We start from the raw sequence: 22,187 nt of genomic DNA on the forward strand, positions 1-22,187 counted from the left end.
TTTAAGAGAAATCGATATTGTGAGATCCACAGGTTTCAAAAAGCTACAGTACTCAAAAGCGTGACAATCTAGAGGGCACCAAGGACCCCAATTTACGAACTGGTGGGAGCAATTCTGAAAAGCAGAAAACCAGACACACCATCACCAGCTAAAGGCAATGCTGCTGATATTAGAATAAATGCTGCAGGTCCATGATACATTTAGGCTGTAATATATGGAAACAACGGTTTGTTTTTGTGGGGTGGTTACTGCAATAGAATATTGTAAAGGCCAGAATGCAAAAATCACCAAATAATAATTTGGCCTAAGAGTGAACGCTCTTTTTATAAAGAGGAAGGAGACGCAGTGTTCGTCTCCAGGATGATGCACGACAGAGCAAACGTTCATTCTGCCGGTACATATGCCAAATCCTGTTTTCTGGGGTGTTCTTGCGTAAACCCCAACAGGACCAATGAATGGGTGCCACAACAAAATGTGCAAGCGCCCTTACTAATACACACTGGCCTTTCTGTAAGCATCTTAGCCGCCCTACATCCTGACACTATACTATCATAGACGCCAGAGCCGTTCTGTGTCAGGCCCCCACATACATACGCATACCACAGACATATACCAGGGAGGCGACATCAGTGTATTTCACTGCGGATAGAAATCTGTTTGCTGCAGATTCCAGAGGGAAAGAAGAATATAAAACCGCGGAATGCAGAACAAAGGCCAGAACTGGGCGGAAATCTGAGTCATTTCAATCCTCTGCATACACTTAACAAGGGGACACTGATCAAAGGACAACTGATACTTCAGATTTTTCAAGGCCGCAGCAAACCTCCTAGAGGTGGTTATTCAGCAGAAAGACAAAAAGGTAGGCTACCTTTGTACTCCCCAGGAGATGTCAGTTAACCCACCTGCTGCCAGAGGCTGAGCACCAAGGACCAGCTGCCAGAAAAGGTATGTGGAAATCTATAAAAGTGGCAAGAAAGGAATGCAGCTCATGTTTTTTTCTTCGGGAGCGTAGCCTATACACTGAGCACCCCAAACCTTCGTTAGAGGGTAAGTCTACCTTCAAGCAACTTTTCAGAATAAGATGTTATGTGTTCACATGAGGAATAACACTGTCTGGTATACGTCTTAGCTCTTGCATTTTCACCAGGCTTCCCCTCTGCAAGCTCTCTCTCTCTTATTTTGCAATGGACTCTGAGTTAATGGGTCGAGACTAACTTTTGTGATGTGTCAAAGCGCACAGAGATCGAATCCTGCTCTTATTTCCCTATGTAGCAGACCGAGAGAAACAGAAGATGTATGGAGGATTTTATACTGCAGGACTGAGCAGTGTAGATGTGAATCAAGCTCTGGAGTAAGGTAAAAGTCTTGTTGAAAAGCTTAGCCTGATCTGCCTTTGTCTGCCATTTTCTCACTAAAGGTGTAATTGGACACCTCACCTTTTTGGCAGTCCATATTTGTTGAGCAAGAGGTGGGGGATAGGGGAGGAGAGGGTGGGCTCATAAGTGGGGAAGGAAGCATATTTCTCTGATAAGGTATATTGCAAAGTTTATTACATTGTATGTACTATTGATTCATATTTGTTGTCTGTACAATTCCCATTTAAGTAAAGAATAAAATAAAATTTAAAAAAAATGGTGACTACTGAGGAGAATAGGCTGAGCCAGAATAAAAGGAAGGGTTTAGTGTTTTTCTGCAGTGTGTGGTGTTCTGCGATACAGAATTTTATAAGGTGTCTAGAAAGATAGAAATACTCCCATTTCACCAGATCAAACACCAGCTCTGAATCTAATTTAGTCAGACAAAGATAGTAAAACTGGTCAGATCCTATAAATGTTGCTTAAATGTGCTAAAGATCCACATTAACAATCATCTGGCGACTGCAAATACAGCTAAAAGGGCTTTCCTTGAATGGTCACTAATATCGTTTCAACAAACTTTGATCAACTATACAAGCAAATATAATAAACTTTGTAATTTAATCAGAAAAATCTGCCTCTCTCTCAACTTGAAGATATTAAAGATGCAAAGAGTGGAAAAATGGTAAAATAAATGCAGATACAGGAAATAATAGAGGGAAAACACCACTCAGGACAGACAGCCAATAAATCTAAGAAACCAATATTTATTGAAAATGGTGAGAAAATAGACTCACATATATCAGGGAGGGGGGAAAATATGGAGCAACAGCTTGGTATGCTTTATATTATATGGATTATCCAATAAATACACTGTATCTGAAGTGGATTGGACCTGGGTGCATATACTGAGAGACTACGAGCGGTCGTCAAGTGTGTTGTTCCTCCTGATATATGCAAGTCTATTTTCCCACAATTTTCAACTATTCCATCAGTTGCCTATCCTGAGAGCTAATTTCCTCCATATTTCTACTTTTTTTTTCCTGAATATCTTACGGACCACATAATCTTGCCTGGAAGGAGATGCTTCTGATCCCTAAAAGGATTTTGTTCTGTGGATGGTGGGTGAGAAGGCGGACATTCTACTTTATATTAGTGCTGGATGTATTTAGTGTGATGTCATCAGACGCCGCACATATGGTGGTCCACTACTTTATACCATTGGTGAGGAGCCAGCTATTATAATTTGTGTGCGCCCTCTAGGATACAAGTCATATAGTGGGTGGAAACAGTTATTCCTCAGGCACACACACACACGACCGCTTATTCTGAAAAGTTCGCCAATATGCCAAATACGCTATAAGGGTATGTGGACACACATTTTTCAGGTGGGTATACTCCTTAACCTTCCTAAAAAATAAAAAAAAAAGCACTAAATTAAAAAAAATCAGTGAGTGCATTGAAATGTAAAAACGACTTGCTGTTCCGATGTTTACTGTTGAGTTTCTTTTACCGGCATCATGTTTGTAAAGACCCCAAGCGGTTAAAAGACGTGACTAGTGATGAGCGAACGTGTTGGGATAAGATGGTATCTGAGCATGCTCAAGTGCTAAGCGAGTGTCTTCTGCGTGCTTAGAGTCCCGCAGCTGCATGTCTCGTGGCTGTTTGACAGTCGCAACACAGCCACGAGACATGCAGCTGCGAGGACTCCAACATATTATTTGAGCATGCTGAAGTCACTCGTTTAACACCTGAGCATACTCAGATAACACCTTATCCCAACACGTTTGCTCATCACTAGTAGTGACCTGCCCATTTCTGCAGGTGGATTCCATTTGTAAGCCGCTCACTATTTTATACAGGCAAGTATGAAAAAATAAATAAATAAATAAAATAGCTGCCACGGAATAAAATGAAAAAAAAAAACCTCAGGAATAAAAAAACCCCTGACATTTTCTTCAATGGATTCATGAGTGTCTAAAAGTCATCATATGCACATACACAGACAAAGGCCAGCTGAACCTGCCAATTTCAAAAGGTTCGGCCAATGGTCTAATGTTTATAGGGGCACCAGCCAACCGATGGTCAGGGGAGAGGTCAATCACGCAAGTCTAATTTTGGATTGGCCAACCGGCCAACATATCAGTGGGTGGCTTTCTCATACAGCGCACACAGGAGCGCTGGGCTGTGAGAGCACTCCACTGTATGGGAGAGTTAAAGCAGCACTCCTCCTCTCCCATCAAAGTTTTTGTCCTCTTAATATATTGCAGTCATCATACTATACAGCCCAGTGTACTTACAATTGCTCATTTTGCCTTTCTACCCACATAATTGTTCTCTTCCCCTGGATTTTTGTGCTAAGTATGCTGTAACACACATTTGCACATTATGCCGTAGCTGTATGGTGAGGACTAGCATTCCACACCCAACATACAGTTTCCATTTTCCTACAGCAGTTGTATCGCCCAGTGGAGCCATATCTCCATAATACAGGGCATTATAGAGGTACGATATAGCGGCACACACTCTCTATGGCCCCACAGTGGGCCTCATGTCCTGCATGAGAAGCGCTTAGAGATTCAAAGTCTTATTTTGTTGTTATTTTCACAATGAACCATAACTATGTAACCAGAGTCAATCGGTAATTACTTCCAAACAGATTTTATACTGATGAAATGCAGACGGGTGTTGGGAAAATAGTAGGATAAGGTAAGTGAATGCAGAGGAATCTCTGACTGTACTAGTTTAAAAACACACAAATAAATAAATTTAAAAAATAAATGTTGCAGCTCCATCCCAATAAATAAAATTTAAAAAATAAATGTTGCAGCTCCATCCCCCACTGGGATGCCTCCCCCAACACAATAGTAGGGATGCTGATGTAAGAGCCTGGGAGCTGCGGCCTCCTCACTGATGAGAATCATGTGAGGCTACAAAACTCCATGCAGAGCAGCTCTGCAGCCAACGCTCTGCAAGTCATTAGCCACAGGGAGAAGTGTCACCTCGCTGCTCCGCAGAATGTGCAGCGCCAGCAAAGGAGCACAATTACGGTAATAATAATGTCTCCTTCATTTAAAGATACAGGAAAGTCTCCTCCCAAGACATCTATAAAACGCTGTGTGCTCTGCGCTGGTAAGCTGAGAATTGGGAGAGGTTCCATTTCCTCTGTCTGCTCCTCGCATGTCTGATGTCATTGTATTCGGCAAGAATTTTCTAACAATGCCCCCTCCTCCCATTTATTGAGTGGCTGATAAGTGCATTCATGTATGTCATGCTTCAGATTGTTCTGTGTCTCTCTCCACAGCAACTTAGAAATACCGGTATAATGAGTTGATGTAAAGTTTGCCTTCTGTCCCTCCAGGTAGAGGTGCTAATATTTGTTTTCTCGCTATACTACAACAACATGACTGTTCAATCAATAGCATGGAGATTAGGAGGGAGAAGAGTGATGCAAGTGCTTGTAACAAAGAAAATATCTGAAGACGAAATACTGGACTACAGAACTCCTAATCAGCTGTCATTAGGCCATGTTCACACTATCAGTCTTTGGTCAGTATTTAACCTCAGTATTTAGAAGCCAAAATCAGGAGTGGGTGAAAAATGCAGAAGTGGTGACGTGTTTCTATTATACTTTTCCTCTATTTGTTCCACTCCTGGTTTTGGCTTAGGGTACTGTCACACAGTGCAATTTTGATCGCTACGACGGCACGATTCGTGACGTCGCAGCGATCGTATGATTATTGCTCCAGCGTCGTAGACTGCGGTCACACTGTGCAATCACGGCGCTGGAGCGATGCCGAAGTCCCCGGGTAACCAGGGTAAACATCGGGTTACTAAGCGCAGGGCCGCGCTTAGTAACCCGATGTTTACCGTGGTTACCAGCGTAAAAGTAAAAAAAAACAAACCGTACATACTCACCATCTGATGTCCGTCAGGTCCCTCGCCGTCCGCTTCCTGCTCTGACTGAGATCCGGCCGTACAGTGAGAGCAGAGCGCAGCGGTGACATCACCGCTGTGATCTGCTCTCACTTTCCGGCCGGCAGACAGTCAGAGCGGGAAGCGGACGGCAAGGGACCTGACGGACATCAGATGGTGAGCATGTACGGTTTGTTTTTTTTAACTTTTACGCTGGTAACCACGGTAAACATCGGGTAACTAAGCGCGGCCCTGAGCTTAGTTACCCGATGTTTACCCTGGTTACCAGTGAACGCATCGCTGGATCGCTGTCACACACAACGATCCAGCGATGACAGCGGGAGATCCAGCGACGAAAGAAAGTTTCAAACGATCTGCTACGACGTACGATTCTCAGCAGGGTCCCTGATCGCTGCTGCGTGTCAGACACTGCGAGATCGTAACGATATCGCTAGAACGTCACGAATCGTGCCGTCGTAGCGATCAAAATTGCACTGTGTGACAGTACCCTTACAAATACTGATGTAAAATACTGACCAAATACTGAATGTGTGAATGTGACCAGAAAGCAAACAGACCTAAAGTGTTTCAGTCTTTAGGACTCAATCACACAGAATTGTTGCATGCAACGACCTTGTATGACAGAACACTTTAAAAGGATCAGTCACAAAATTACCGTAAGAGACCAATTTCTGCTCTTATTTTAATCCCGCTGTTCCCCGGAGTATTCCACTTTTTTTTTTTCTTTTTTAAATCCGCCATAGGCTGCGTGTCCACGCTCAGGATGGCCGGCGGTATCGCCGCTCGGCGCTAAGCCCCGCCCCCTTTCTGGGACGCGATCATGCCGGATGTGTACTGCACACATCCGGGATCATCGCACCCCTCGCCATAGGGCCCTGTGATATTACCTGCGGCGACGCAGCGTCGCCGCAGGTAGCACGGACATGCTGCGATCTGAAAAGACGCGCATGTCCGGAGTCGCAGGCCCGCCGCGTGCGGGTTTCCACGCATAGTGGACACGGGATTTAAAAAAATCCCCTCCACTATGCTGGAACATCTGAACGCTGCGTGTTTGACGCTGCAGCGTCAATCACGCAGCGTTTACTTACCGTGGACACTCACCCTTAGGGTATGTGTCCACGTTCAGGATTGCATCAGGATTTGGTCAGGATTTTTCATCAGTATTTGTAAGCCAAAACCAGGAGTGGAACAATTAGAGGAAAAGTATAATAGAAACATATGGACCACTTCTGCATTTATCACCCACTCCTGGTTTTGGCTTACAAATACTGATGAAAAATCCTGACCAAATCCTGACGCAATCCTGAACGTGGACACATACCCTTATAGTTCCAGAGACAAGGGCCTTTTTATATACTGCTAATTTGATTGATTGCCTTTTATGGGCGTGGCTCGCAGGGTAACAATGCAGAGTAGTGTAAAGACCCGCCCCAGAGGATCCTGTGAGCCATGTCCTCCTGTAAAGACCAGACAAATGAGCACTAAATATTAAGTCCCATATCTCTGGAACTGTATAGCAGATTTCAAAAATGAAAAAAAGTGCAATAATCAGGGGAGAAGCAGGAAAAATAAGCAAAAACTGCACATTTTTGACCTGGTGACATGTTCTCTTTAACCCCTTCACGTCCATATAATAAAATATAAAAGCTCTTTATTTGTTGCATCATGAACTTATATTTTCCATAGAAAGCATTTCTACTAGGATAGAGCGAGGTATAGAGCGCACCACGCTTGTCCAAACCATGTGAAGGTGGGAATCCTGCATCAATGGGTGCCAAATCAAAACAAAAATAGGAGAATTTTGTGCCACTTCCACCCAATAAAAAAAAATAAAATACTTTATTATAACTTCATAAAAATGAGAAAATCCATGTGGAGGTGAATTCAAAACGGACGACAGTGTTTAATTCACCTAAACATGGATTAGTTCGCTTGTTTTTAGATTTGTAATAAAAAAAAATTCACTGGATGGAAGCGGCGCAAAATTCCTCTATTTTGGTTTGGTTTCCAAGAGAGATTCCTTTTTTTTTTATGTAAAATAAATACTTCCTCCAGTTGCCACTCTTCCACTGATCCTGGGACAGTTTGTCCTCCTTTTCTGTGCCTCTTCATTCCAAAGTTATACCCATGGTAATAAAGATGCAAGTTTTCCCTTGAACCAACTGGGCTTGTACTGCAGAGCTTCTATCATGGAGGAGAAAGACAAAGAAGTTCCGGTCTAGATGCACGGTTGATTGAAGGGCAAATTTGAATCTTTATTACTGGGGAACATAACTTTGGAACACGAAAAAAAAATCAAAATCAATGGAAATAGGAAGAGGTACTGGGTTTAAATTTAAAACAAAAGCCAGTGTCCAGTCAGAAGCTCAAAAATGGTCTGTAAGTCAGTGCCTATGGAGCTAGTTACCTGCTACTTACTTTCTTTAGTACTTACTGTTTAGCTCCCTTCCATTTGGACAGAGCTGTGATCACTTACTACAGCTGAGCTACAGTGCATACAGGGAGTTTCAGGTAGTCTGAGACACACCCCCATCTCATCATTGGTTCATGTTGCTGCATTATCCCGCCCCCCTGCAGCTCTAGCTGCTCAGATTGGCTACTGTATAAATTCACAGGCTCATTAAAGGGGCCAGAGCTGTTCAGTTCCGGGAGGATAGATTTGTATTACAAAAAGGCTAAAATAGTCATAAAATACTGAGCCAACAGTAAGTGTTCCACTTTCCTATACAAATAACCATGGGGGGGGGGAAAGATACTTATGGGACATATCACAGCCTCCGCCAAAAGTATAGAGTGGGAGAGTTTCCAGATTCATACAGCTGAAATCAGGTTCGGACTGGGGCTGAAATTCAGTCCTGGCATTTGAAATCATACAGGCCCATGCTGTCCCCGTCCCCATGAACCAGATGGAATATATTACTAATATTACCCTGGATGGAGGAAAGGAATATTTTCTACAAAGCCAATATTTCTAATGATACCCGTGGCCTGCTGGGGTAAGTGTCGGAGTCAGCAACTTTGTGCTCCATCACAACACTTAACAGTATGGGTATCTTGAGAACACCGATTCTGTTAACAATGTAGCAGACAAGGTGGCCCATGACCAGACAGGCCCTTCTGGCATTTGCCAGAATTGCCAGATGGCCAGTCCGGCCCTGGCTGAAATAAAGGCTCAGATGAAATGTGAATTGACCAATTCTGAGCGATCTGCAATTCTATGTGCTAGAGGCAATGAATGGTCGGTTGGTAAACCATAAATGCAATATATTCCATCAGCATTTTTGTGACAGATCACAAAAGTACTTGTCATTTCTTTTATAACACACCAATGAAAGGGTTATTATTTCTGTAACCAGGAAGCCGGGGAGCCCTCTGCAGCCGAGGCCACTGAAACGGAAACTCTATATTCAGTGGCCAGGGACAGACAAGGAAAGATCAGCAAAAAAAATCCCACTTTGCAGGAAATCCGTCAGCATGTAGGAATCTGTGTGTGCTTTCCCTATAATCACATACACATTAACATCTCCTGGATGCTAGCCTCTGAAGAGCCTGTAACTACTGCTAAAAATGGGGCAGAAACTAAGAAAAACAAACATGTGAGAGAAACTGAGCTAAGTATGCAAGTAATCTATATTATACTGAGCTCATGTACCTGGCCAGACAGGCAACAAAAAAACCATTTATTAGCACTAAGAAAAGGAAGAATATACAAAGAATAAGATTTAACATACGTAGATTAATAATAATAAATATTACAAGCTAAAAGTAAAACAAGAAGAGAAAGGAAGTTCACACATTGTTTATTTGGGGCGGATTTCTCTGCAGCATATTCATGTTACATATGGATTTTGCTGTGGGCATTGTTGCAGATTTGCCATAGATTTCCCTAACTTCCCACAATGAGATTTTGATACGTTTGTGACTCGGTATATTTTCTCTGTGCAAAAAACAAAAAACAAAACACAGCATCTTACAATTTCAGAAAAATGGATTGGATTTAAGGAAATCCCATGCCCACTGTCCTTTTTTTTTTTTTAACACTGCGTAAATTGACCTGTGTTGCATTTTTTTTTAATACTTGCATCATGGTAATTTCTCTTGCAGGTACGCTGAGTTTTATGTGCGGATGTTCCCTATAGAATTGCTTTAGATGTGGGAAAATCTGCAAATGTAATCCGCACAAGACTATCAATAATCTTTTGCCAAAGCAAAATACCAGGAAGTATCAAAAAACAAAGCTTAAAATTAAAAAAAAAAAAAAAACATACGTACCAAAAAGAGACATAAACCACAGCATCAAAAATTTAATGAGAATGCATTTAAAAAATTGCACTTAATAAAGCAATGAAAAACGCAAATAACCTAAATTAGATAATAGGTGCAGAAATCTTGCAACATCAAAAGCTCACCAAATATTCATTGTGGAACATAGCATTCATATGTACACACGTCTTTATCAGACACATTCCATTCTGAAAACTGCCTGAAAAAGGTCTGTATGGGTAATTCCATATGTGCAGAAAACTGAAAGCACACTATGGTTTGGGGATTATCCCTTCTCAGGCAGTTTTCGTTCTGAAACCCACCTGAAAAAGTGAGAGCTAAACTCTCAAAAGGTTGAGCATATGCATTTCTATGTAAAAACAACTTCCCGTGCATTTGTTCAGTCTTTTTAGCATTTTTAACGCTTTAGGTTTCCAAAGACGCCAAGCGGTTATAAAAGTGAGCTGACCAATCTTCAGGACTTCCCTCGGATTGCTAATATAAAATCCACGCTACATTCCACACAAAATTGACAGCAGATCCTGCAATCTGCACCGCAGATCAACCTGTTCACAGAAGTATGCAACTTGTAGATTAAATTTATATAGATCTCATTGATTTAGCTAGTGCATGCAAATCAGCAAGGAAAATCATGTGAAAAATACACTACAGATTTTACCAAAGAATTGCAAAGCAACTGAGTTCCGCAGTATTTTCAGGTATTACGACAGCCACGATACACAACCTGTATTCGGCTGGACAATGCCAGATATTATACATTTCCCACACCTTATCACTCCCGCATATAAAACTAGCCATTCTGATAATCAAAGATTTGCAGACTACGCAGATCTCAGATATAATCTTACTGAAGGATTACAAAATGTGATACTGACTGATCAGGAAACTAAAAGATAAAAATGTTCTTTGTTTTTCCTTTAAGACCTCATTGCAGGAGTTTTTCTTGCACATACCCTGTTCCCCGAATATAACAAGTACCCAATATGGTCTATGTAACAGTTCACATATCGGTGTCTAAAAAAAATAAATAAATAACGGACACATGACTTTTTTTTTTTTTTTTTAAATCGATCCGACGTACCCATACAAGTTTATCTCAGGGCATATTTTAACATTGTAAATGGGTAGGAGAAGATTTGCCATTTCTTATTTCTTGCCAGAAATCAGTGATGGCTGAATGAGTGCTTAGGTAAGTTTAGTAAAGGCTGAGTAACAAGTGTAAAATGCGTTGTGCATAGAAAACAAGGGTTCGATTACAATCACCGATTCTCCAGAGCATAAACTTGTCCCAAAGAGTAATCCATGCTAGCGAAAATCAATACACGGGCGTGCAATGTCATCCCAACCTACACGCTAAGCTATGAGTATCGCCCCCATCTGTACTACAAGCTTTCTCCCATGTAGCAAACTGGAAATGACATACAGCACAACTTGATAAAGCAAACAGCACGGAACGCAGTTTTGATAATAATGAATCAATCTGGTAAATTAGGTGTTTCCATAGGAACTTCATCTCAGCAATGTCCACGATGCCTCCTCCACACTTCTGCGGTTCAAAAACGGGAGGTAAAAAAAAAAATTCTCAAAGAGGCCTTGGCCAGCGGGGGGCAAATATTCTCTTTAATCTACAGATTCTTTCACATTTGATAGACTTTAATCCTCTGACCCGGCAACCTCACATTCCTCCGTATCTCTGTCACAAATGGACCATTCACAGGATGAAACTGCAGAACACTGCGCAGCAGCTACTGCACTGCCACAATCCAATAGTTGTTCCTAACGTGCCATGTGTAGTGGTAAATACATCTATTCATGCTGTCACCTTACTAGAGGACATGGAGCAGGGGGATCAGAGCTCCACATGACCTGGAGATGCACTGAGCTCTGTCCATTCGGGAGACTTGCTGCATTTACAATCATGGGAGGTCATAATATCAGGCTATAGATGACGTCCAATACTAACAGATACTAACAGCATGGAAACATTCCTCCCAGACAGAACCCTTGGCTCTATCACTATATTATACTCTGAACTATAACAAACTTCAATTTGAAGAAGTTATCCCCGTTCACCAAACTTCGGCCCAAGACTCAATTACGTGTTAAAAAAAAAAAAAGTTTTACTCACCCTCCCCAGGTCCAACAATGTGTCTTTACTACTGCCCCAGGCTCTTGTTTGGCCGCAGTGATGATGGCACGTTGTCAGAGCTGCAGCCCATCACCTAACTTAGTAGCTCTACATCAGCAGCTGCTGAGGTTAGTGACTGACTGCAGCGCTATCGATGTGATGCCACCGCTGCAACCAAACAGCCCAGAGCCGTCACATCACTGGACCCGGCGAAGGTGTTAAACAACAAACCATGTTTTGTTTTTTTGTTTTTTTTAAACTTAACTGAGGTAGAAGTATGAATAAATCTGAAGGCTCGATTACATTTGCGTCAGTCTTTGCAGGTTGTGAGGAAAAAAGGAGAGGAATGAAATGCTATTTTTCTTGTCAACGTGACGGACATCTCAGCATTAATTGTGCGAGTCATGTGACATCCGGCTATCAGATTTATTTTTTTGTTTTAGGATATAGGAGAAGTCACTCAAGACCCCATTAAGATTTTTCTGGAAAACTGTGTGACTGATCAGCTTAGGCAATGGTCTCGATGAACTCAGTGAATAATGGGTCAAGTGTAAACCCAGCGCTACACATAAAGGACGTGGCGGGCAGATGGTCGTCCGCTATGCAGCGCTGCTCCAGGACAAATCATGCATGGCACAGGGACGCCGGCTATTGTGGTCCTGCCAGAATACACCATCGCAGCCCCCCGGTCTAACATCAATATGTCACAGATAAAAACTGCTGAGAGAGACACATACGTAGAAAACCGGAATTATACGGCGTCTTTCACCAGACTACAGAGTCACAAAAGAGATGTAACCACAGAGTCAGCACAGGACAATAATCAGCTCTCTCCTGGAAAGAGAATATTGGTACAAAACATAAATAAATAAACAAACGATAGAAAGAAAGTTTCCCGGGTATAGGAAATAAATGTAGACTCCGCGGTTTGTCGGCGTCCGTATTATTGCTTAGTGACTCGTGCATCGCTCCCCGGACGTTTGTATGGCGGGGGAGGAGAGGATTTTGTGGAGGGAGAATGTGGTACTGCGGTTTCCTGGAGACAGGAATCTCATGCTCCCACCCCAGGTCTCCAGCCACGTAGGAGCCCTCCCTGCCAAACTCCACTCCGCCCTGGAAACCCTGGCCAGAGGTGGCTGACAAGAGGAGGAAGGCGAGAGGTGGGACACAAGAGGAACAGGTGGCGGATGTCACAGGGAGACAGGTGTTCTCAGAAAAAAGCATCCTGCCGGGTGAGCACCCCGTGCAACCGGTGATGCCGGAGAGCAAAGACATGGCGGACACCCCAAAGTATTCACATCAGAGACCAAGAGGGAACAGAACGGGCGACCAGGAGGATGAAGAGTGTAGGGGACGGGGACATGAGGACGGCTCTGAACGAGAAGAACATACGTCTCAGGAGAGAACTCAATGCTGGACCCCGAAGTGTACGGGTGGGAAACGCGTGGGCACGACGACGGAAACACGGGGGAAACGCGTGGGCACGACGACTGAAACACGGGGGAAACGCGTGGGCACGACGACGGAAACACGGGGGAAACGCGTGGGCACGACGACGGAAACACGGGGGAAACGCGTGGGCACGACGACGGAAACACGGGGGAAACGCGTGGGCACGACGACGGAAACACGGGGGAAACGCGTGGGCACGACGACGGAAACACGGGGGAAACGCGTGGGCACGACGACGGAAACACGGGGGAAACGCGTGGGCACAATGGAAAAGCGTGGGCATGACAGAAACATGGGGGAAAAGCGTGGACACGATGACGGAAACATGTGGGAAACGCGTGAGCATGACTGACACATGGGGGAAACGCGTGGGCACGACGGACACATGGGGGAAACGCGTGGGCACGACGGACACATGGGGGAAACGCAGGGCACGACGGACACATGGGGGAAATGCGTGGACGGGAACAATGGCGTGCGGGACACTAGGTGAGGAGCGACATACAACAATTGACAACTGAAGAACAATATATATATCACACACATATATGTGTGGAGTTGAGATCCAATAGTAAATAATTCCAACACGTTTCAGGCAGCGACAACGAACGCGTCCGTCTCATTACAGTGCAGACGCGTTTCGTACAGCTGGATTTCTTCACTCCTTTAAAGTATGAAAAATTCAATAAACATTTGTAAAAAAAAAAAAAAAAGTCTCTCCGGCACCGAGCGCAGCATGTGAACAGGACATTGGCAGGACCTGCCCTTAGTAACGGAGTACAGCGGCAGAAGAGCAGGACCGAGCTCATCCCAACGTAGAGGCGGCACCGGCACTGCCGGCAGGAGGATGCCGGCCACAATGCACGGCTGCCTATGTCGTACACATGTCACACAGCGGTACCGCAGCCACAGAACATACTGACAAAGGCACAGCAGAGCGCGGCCCGGAGGGTAGGGTCACAGTTGTTACCGGTCACAGTCTATTACTGACCATATGGTCCCGTGGTCGCGGCCGCAGTCCGGACTTGCTCAGCTCCTGTCCCCTCCGCGCAGCCCCAGCTCACTCTACACGACTCACTGGCCGGGAAACGCTCAGCTCAGACTTCTGTCCCGCCTCCAAGCTCCCATTGGACGAACACCACAACACCTGGTCTTCCATTGGATGACAGCGCTGTCGGTCACGGACACACAGGCGTCTATTGTGCTCCGAAGGTTTATTCAGGGCAAGGTTTAGTAACTCTTCCAGCGCTGAAGAAAATGCAGCAACAGACGCGGCAAGAACACGGCACCTCAATGTGTACGGGCGCGTAACGTCTGGCGGACAGCTAGGGCAGCGGAATACCGCAGCGGTAGCGCAGAGCAGCCTATCAAGGCTTTGTGCTCTCCTGTCTGCCTTACAAAAAGAAGGATTTCACTATGGCGAGCCCCATCACTTCTCCTCTGCCTCCCCTTCTCCACCACTTCTCCTCTGCACCACTCTTCTCTGTACTATTCCGCACCAGTTTTCTTCTATACCGTTTCTCTTTCTCTTCTGCACCAGTTTTCTTCTCTACACCACATTTATTTTCCACTACTTCCCCTCTGCACCACTTCGCTTCTGCACCACTCATTTGAATCACTTTTCTTCTGTGACACTTCTCATTTTGCACCAGTTTTCTGCAACATTCTCTTCTGCCCCACTTCTCTGCACATTTTTTCTTCTGCACCACTTTTCTTCTGCTCTGCTTCTCCCTTGTATCACTTTTCTTTTGCTCCACTTTTCTATAGCACTTCTCTTCTGCATCACTATTCTTCTACACCATTTTTTGGCGCAGGTTTTCTTACACCACTTCTTTTCTGCACCACTACTCCTCTGTGTCACTTTTCTTCTGCGTCACTTCTCCACTCCACCATTTCTCATCTGCACCACGTCATCTCTGCACCACTTCTCTTCTGCACCAGTTCTTATACAATTTCCTCCAACACATACAATGGATGGCCACTTTCGTACTATTTATTCATACCTCCTATTACCCCCATGTTCTAGCACATTGGACTTCCATTGACTTTCAGATCCCCAGTAACTCATTGTGGCACAGATTGCAATATGTATTGAAATCGTACTGCAAGACTATTGTCCCATACACAGAGGAAAGCTTCTCATAGTGGCCACACATTAGTCGGATGCACCGACATGCTCTGACCAGCCTGTTCTATGTCATCCCGAGATGTTTAGGGTGTTTCCTGAAGCCAACCCATGACTACATGTCCCCTTGTGGCACAGGTCATTGGCCTACTGAAAGTCTCCTCCTGCCATAAGGTAAATGGCTTCCATGAAGGTAGGGGCTTGGCCGGCCACATTGCTTTGGTAGCCCCCACTATTCAAACATCTGTCCACAGGTATCAGATCACACCGTGTGCCAAGAAAACGTTCCCTACGCTATTACTCTATCTCCACGAGCCTGAACTAATGATAGGTAAGGTTCATTGATTCGTACAGCTTATTCCAAATCCTGTCCCCCATCAGCATGATGCAGCAGAAACCTAGATTCACCGGAGCAGGCGATGTTTCTCCACTGCTCAGTGATCCAAGTCTTGTGTTCTTTTGCCCACTAAATTCTTGCCTTTCTCTTTCCCTTATTATCTACTGTTATTGCCCATCTGTCAGAAGGAACGATGAGTTGTGCACAATGGCGTAGCTCGAATCTCATGGGCCCCGATGCGAAAGCTCCAACGGGCCCCCAAATATTTTAAATCTTTAATAGCAATAGTCTTTTTCTATAGGCCAAAGGGACTTTTAGGGCCCCCTAGGCTCCAGGGCCCGGATGCGATTGCAACCCCTGCACCTGTTGTAGTTACGCCCCTGGTTGTGCATGCAGATATGTTAGTTGGAGCCCAATGTTATCCTCAGCTGCAAGATGACTGGATAATTAGTGAACGTAAAAATTGTCCTTTGCGAGTATCCCCGTGTAAAGCATGCCAAAGACCACCCAACAAGCGAGCTTTCACTTGTTCATCAGCTGTATGGATCATCTGTGCTGACAAAAAGCTTTACCTGCGTTCAATAGGCAGCAGCATTTTGGACGCAGTGAAAATATGATACGTACAAAGTGCCGCTACTTCCAGATCGTGGGCACAGCCTCACAGGACCAAGTCAGAACAGCTAAGCACCATTTTGCCAAAGCATGCATTGTCTGTCTTACCCACTTTGACTGGTTTCACTTGTGCACAGCCCTTCTTTTTTCATTTGTTCTCTTAGTGTTGTGATTGTCTCACTCTATCGTTCCCCTCCTCTAGTCTTCCATTAGTACCACTGCCATGCCTGGAGATGGGTCTTCTAGCTGTCAGGCAGGGTCTTCACTGGAGTGAATGGAGGAGAGCAGGATCGGTACTGATGTGGTGGAGCAATATTTCTGCTGTCCGTTCTGATTGACAGGGAGCCAAACATAGAGAGGGGAGATTGATATAGATTCAGTATTGAAATTGGCACACCAAGAAGAGACCTTCATGAGAGAACGTCACACCTGATCTACTCCTGGGATTATGATGTGGAGTGGCATACTGGATAGGAGGACTATTGTTGATTCCATTACAGGTACATTAACAGTTCGGCGCTCCCTTGATTTGGTTATGGAACCAGTGGTACAGCCATTTCTCCAAAGGGGAGCAATTTTTTGACACAACACCAGACTACCTGTTGCTCGCACTACTGTGAGCAGCTTGCCTTGCATAAATGGGCTACCGTGGCCTACAGCATCTCCGTACTTCTCTACTAGGCTTCTTTTACACTTCCGTTGATACGGGGCCGTCACGAAGCAACATACCGACGGAAGTGTTTTCTTTCACATTTCCGTCTGCGTTGCCCAGCAGGAAAGATCATTAGAGCGATATTTCCTGCGGGGCATGCACAGTCTGAAACACTGGATGTGACGTACGGAAAAATGTTCCCTTGAACGTTTTTCTTAGACGATTGGCCGCCAAAACCCAAAATGCCAAAATGTGAAAGTAGCCTAACGCCCACATCTGGGATGTCATTTGTCTGCAAAAGGGAGCTGCCAACAGCGGATCTTGATGATTCTCATGCCCAAGTGACTTTACCATGACAGACCATTCCTCAGACAACCATTAATAACCTCATCGTTAGCACCCAAGGTGTGTAAGTGTGGGGATTTCATACTTGATAGTAAATCAAGATGTTTTGAACATTTTTTCATCATTTGCATATCATTAGCATGTCACTCCATCCTGTGATTTCCACAACTCCGTGACTGTTTCTTCTTGGTGTTGCATTTTTAATGATGAGGAGTGTATATAGAAGAGTTGCATTTAACAGAATAGTTGAATCAAAGAAAATAGGGGTATCCACATGCCAAATGGCAATCTGACTAAACCAAGTGGTACCTAAACCTATTTAGCCATTTAATGGACATAATAATAGTTCAGTACAAAATTGCATAAGGATCCGATAAAAAAATGTACTCAAGAACCAAATATATATAAAAAACAGTTATTATTAAAGAAAAAACACAAAAAACACAATACCAAAATTACAAAAACCATGATAAGCATTAAAAAGTGGGAAACCAAAGTACGGCGCAAGAACCCACCATGTTATAAAGAGAGGCACTACAAAAAGCCTGAATAGCCCAATGGGATGCACATGGTAAATCTATAAATATTGCTGCAAAACATATCTAAACCTAGAAAAAATTCTAAAAGCAGATTACTGATAATAATGTGCAAGTAATTACCTCTGGTGGGTGCTGAACGCCTGCCCCTACGCACGTTTCGGCAATCAGCCTTCTTCTGGGGGTGGCATCACACCAGTACAAGCTAGTCTATATAGTTTTAAAACAACCAATCGCAAAAGACATAACACATGAGCAAAAAAAAAAAAACCTAACACGCTCTCTTCCTATGGTCAGAATGCTGCCGGGACTTGATACTATATCCATTAGGGGATGTAAAAATACCATCTTCATACACACCAAACATAGAGTTATATTGCCACATATAGCCTATCACGTTTAGATATACGCCCATTCAGTTTGACTATCAGTATACAACAACATAGGAATGGGTTGTGTCCTACATAACTGGTGGCCAATCAAACAATAAGAGGTGTGTCTCTGGATCATCCAAAACATAACGCCCCATATACTAAAAGTAGTGCTGGTCAAACCGTAAAAAAATCAAAAAAAACATACATAAGCTAATATTGCAGATATTAGTGGCGCACGTCGCCTCGCCTGATGAGGAGGGAGACGTCTGGGAGAGCGTCAGAATTGGGCGGAGGCCAGGTCACATGACCGGAGCGCCGAGTCGAAAGACACGCCCCGCAACGCTCCCAAACCACAACGGCGACGGCGCGTGCGCACATCCGCATACTAGAGAATGCCCAATCACAAGGTATGTACCGGAGGGCTCTACTGGCGCGCACGCTGACAAATAGATATCATTCACTCAAAGCGGACATAGCGCTAGAAATATAGCGCTTATATTAGGTGCTAAATATGAGAAAAAGTGAAGTATAATAAGGAATATACAAGTATATAATGCAGTGAACAAATACAAAAAAGTGCTAAATTAAAATGACACAATAATTAAAAATAAATATAAGTGCATACTTAATAAGGCAAAAAATGCAGAAGTGCATCAATCATTATTCAAACAATAGAGCTATTTTGCAAAAGGGAATAAAAGAAAATAGGATTGTGATAATCAATCATAAATTATAAGTAAAATCACAAAACCGGGGCGCAAGATGAAAATAAAAAATACGTCCCGTGTGTACTCGAACCGCAATGAGGACAGCGCGTGCGCATATCTGCATAATAAAAGAACGATGCCCAATTACAAAATATGCAACCAGGGGGCTCTGCTGGCACATACTAACATATAGCACTCACTAGAATTATATAAAAGTGAGACATATCAAAAATAAATTATGCTATAACTATACTTATAACAACAGGTGGCACAAATATAAACAATAAAATATATACGTGCATATACCAAATACTAAAGCCATATTACAAATATACAGCTATAGTACTAGTGCATAATAATAAACATACACATGAATATCACATAAATAGGAAATAGTACAAATTCTTCAAAAATTCTTTTAGAATCTTCATCCGTTGGGGCAGGGAGGTAGACAACACTTCCAAAGTAGGATATAACAGGAACAATAGCAAGTCCCAAGACACAGCAATCATCCCAAGGAGAGCATCTATATTGTAAACACATGACTCTGAAAAGAGAATACAAATACGATAAAATAAATATAAAAACATACAGGCATGATTAAAAATGATGTGGACTGATCAGAGGAAGGGGACAAAGCTGAGGGCTTCATTAAGTCCATTCGGATGCATAGACCCCAGGGTCCAGATCCACTTAGTCTCTAAACGGGCTAGGGACCGACTAACTTCCCCTCCCCTGGCACCCAGCACAATACGGTCTATACCTCTTACTTGTAGGCCCGTCGGATCACATTGATGAAATAATTTAAAATGTCTAGGCAAGGTACGTAACCGATCCACATCCCTCTCCTCCTTGGCGGCAGCAATGTCACGAACATGTTCTCTTGTTCGAATTTTTAATGCCCTAGTAGTCAGGCCAGTATAAATTTTATTACATGGACAACGGGCCAAATAAGAAGAAGAGTTGCATTTGTAGGTGTATAATTTCTGCCTTGCAATAGTCCTGAAATACACTTTAAATGCCTCACATGCTTTGCCATGGGTAAAATACCAAAAATCTGGAAAATGTCAGTGTGCTCTCACGTTTCTGCTTATTTTTTCTACACATTGTTGCATGCCTTATGCTAGGTTCAGATTGCGTTAGGGCAATCCGATTAGCGCTAAGCGCTAGTGGATTGCGCTAACGCAATGTCTTTTTAGGGGTCGCATTAAACGTCCCCTCTAGCGCAGATCCCCGATCTGCGAGAGCGGGGAACGGACCTCAGGCGCGCCGCGGACACTGCAAGCAGTGTCCGAGGCGTGCTACAAAAGAATGGCACATCGCTAGCGCGTGCCGAAAATGACACGCGCTAGCAATGCGCCTTAACATTGCTGGCAATGGGAGCGCTAACGGACGCGTTGCACGGCGTTAATTTCGCCGTGCAACGCTGTCCGTTAGCGCTCACACAAACACAATGGGAACCTAGCCTTATACTTTAGCTTGTTGCAGATTTTCAGTACAAACCCCAATATAAATATGGAGCGCCCTCACGTTAAGGGCAATGGGGTACTCGGTACCGGGTCCTTCGGTTCAGGGGATGTCACGGTGGCCTGACCCGGTCCGTGGCCCTTTTGAGGGGCGTCCAATTAAAGGTGTAGTTTGTCTAGTGTTCGTGACGCCACCTGTGGTTTTCGGTCAGGGTGACCGATGCCGCTAGGGGTCCGCTGGGGTGATGTTATGGCAGCTAGATGGTATACCTTCCCACAGGTGAAGTATATCCCAAGGGCTTCCCAGATGTGTAAGTGGTGATGGTGGACGATGTAAGGCGCAGTGAATAACGAGGACACAAAAAGGGTGCAGTCTCTTTACCTTTACTGAAGGCTTCACTGATCACAGGGCAGGCTGAGTCCGGCCGGTCCGAAGGCACATCCAGAGTTCCTTTATCCAGGTGGAAATCAGTAGCCTTCCTACTAGCGCCTGTGTGTTGTAGTACCTCCCTGCTGAGCACCACGGGATAGTCCTCACAACTGTCGTGTATATTTCTGATGTTCTTTCTCTCCGTCCCCCAGATGGTATGGATAGGACGACCCGTATGACTGGGATAGCCTGGGGCTTGTTTGTAGGGACCCTAGAGACGCCCCGACCCCCACAATTTGCCACCGTGTCTTCTTAGGTATTAAGGTCGGGCAGCCAACTTGGAATTGACTGTCCTGCCGCTCTCTGAAGTAAAGCGTAGTGTCTATTACTCCCTCGGTGTTCCGGCCAACCGGCTACGCGCCTCAGAAGGAGGCTGCCGATCTTGGGGCAGAACTCCTCCCGGTATTATCTCCTTGTGCTGTGACTTCGTTTATCACTCTCTACAATACACTTCTCTTTGTGTCCTTTCTTAGGATACTGCCGCACGTGGGGCAGGCGCAGCTCCGTAGCTTTCTGTCTCATGCTAGGCCTCTGTCAGGATCCCACCCCTGACAGGGACCCTCTGTCTGCGGCTCAGATGTTCCTCCTTTCCCCCTGTCTGCCTGACAGGTGGTGCCTGGGCCGAGCCCAGTCAGCTTCTGACTCACTTTCTATCCAACCCACCAGTTTTACCCGAATGTGAGGAGTGCCCTAATAGATAGGAGCAAGGCTCCCCCTGGTGGACTGGAGTGTGAAGTGTAGTGTGTGTCTTGTGATACCTGGAAAGATGAACTCCTTTAGTACCATCAGATGTAATATCACTCCCCCTGGTGGAGGAGCGACATTACTGCAACGACCAGGACTCTGGGGTGCTGCACATCCCCCCCACCCCTTAAATCCAGTACTCAGGGACTGGGAAAAGAAAACAACAATTACAGGTTATTAAAGACATACAAAGGTTTTGGAATGCTGTAAACAAGTAAATATAACAATGCTTCCCTTTATGGGAGGGAGAACACTTGAACGTTGCAAACAGAGACATATTTACATTGTGCATAAGGCAAATGGGAAACAGTTATTATCTATCTATGAAACACAATTACCCGTACAGGTACTCTATTAATTAATAAGTGCTATCTTATAACAATAAATTAACATTTCTTTACTCAGGCATAAAACCGTTATTCTTCTCTAAGTGCAAAGTCTATCAACCATCTATCTATGGCTCTCTAGAGGACTCACTAACCCCTACGGGTTCACTTTATTGAAATGCAGAACAGGCTTCACCCCCACTACAGGCTAAACCGTATCTTTCTTCCAATTTCCTTCCGTTCTCAATTTTATTCAAAGTACATCATTAAACATTTTATTCTCAACATTTTCAAACATCTCTTATCACTAGTTTTCTAACTACATACTATTACTATGTATGAACATTATGACTATCTAACTTCTTAAAACAAAATTAT

The 22,187-nt window shown here is 44.1% G+C and overlaps 1 protein-coding gene across 1 annotated transcript in view; it reads right to left on the reverse strand.

The window, feature by feature from the left end:
- Positions 1-14,345, reverse strand: part of AMOT (angiomotin) — a 69,065-nt gene extending 54,720 nt beyond the window's left edge. The window contains exon 1 of the mRNA XM_077285168.1: positions 14,147-14,345. The gene's annotated coding sequence lies outside the window, so the exon portion shown is untranslated. The remainder of the gene's footprint in view (positions 1-14,146) is intronic.
- Positions 14,346-22,187: the final 7,842 nt, after the last annotated feature.

Source organism: Ranitomeya variabilis, chromosome 2 (genome assembly GCF_051348905.1).
Source record: "Ranitomeya variabilis isolate aRanVar5 chromosome 2, aRanVar5.hap1, whole genome shotgun sequence".
Taxonomy (NCBI): domain Eukaryota; kingdom Metazoa; phylum Chordata; class Amphibia; order Anura; family Dendrobatidae; genus Ranitomeya; species Ranitomeya variabilis.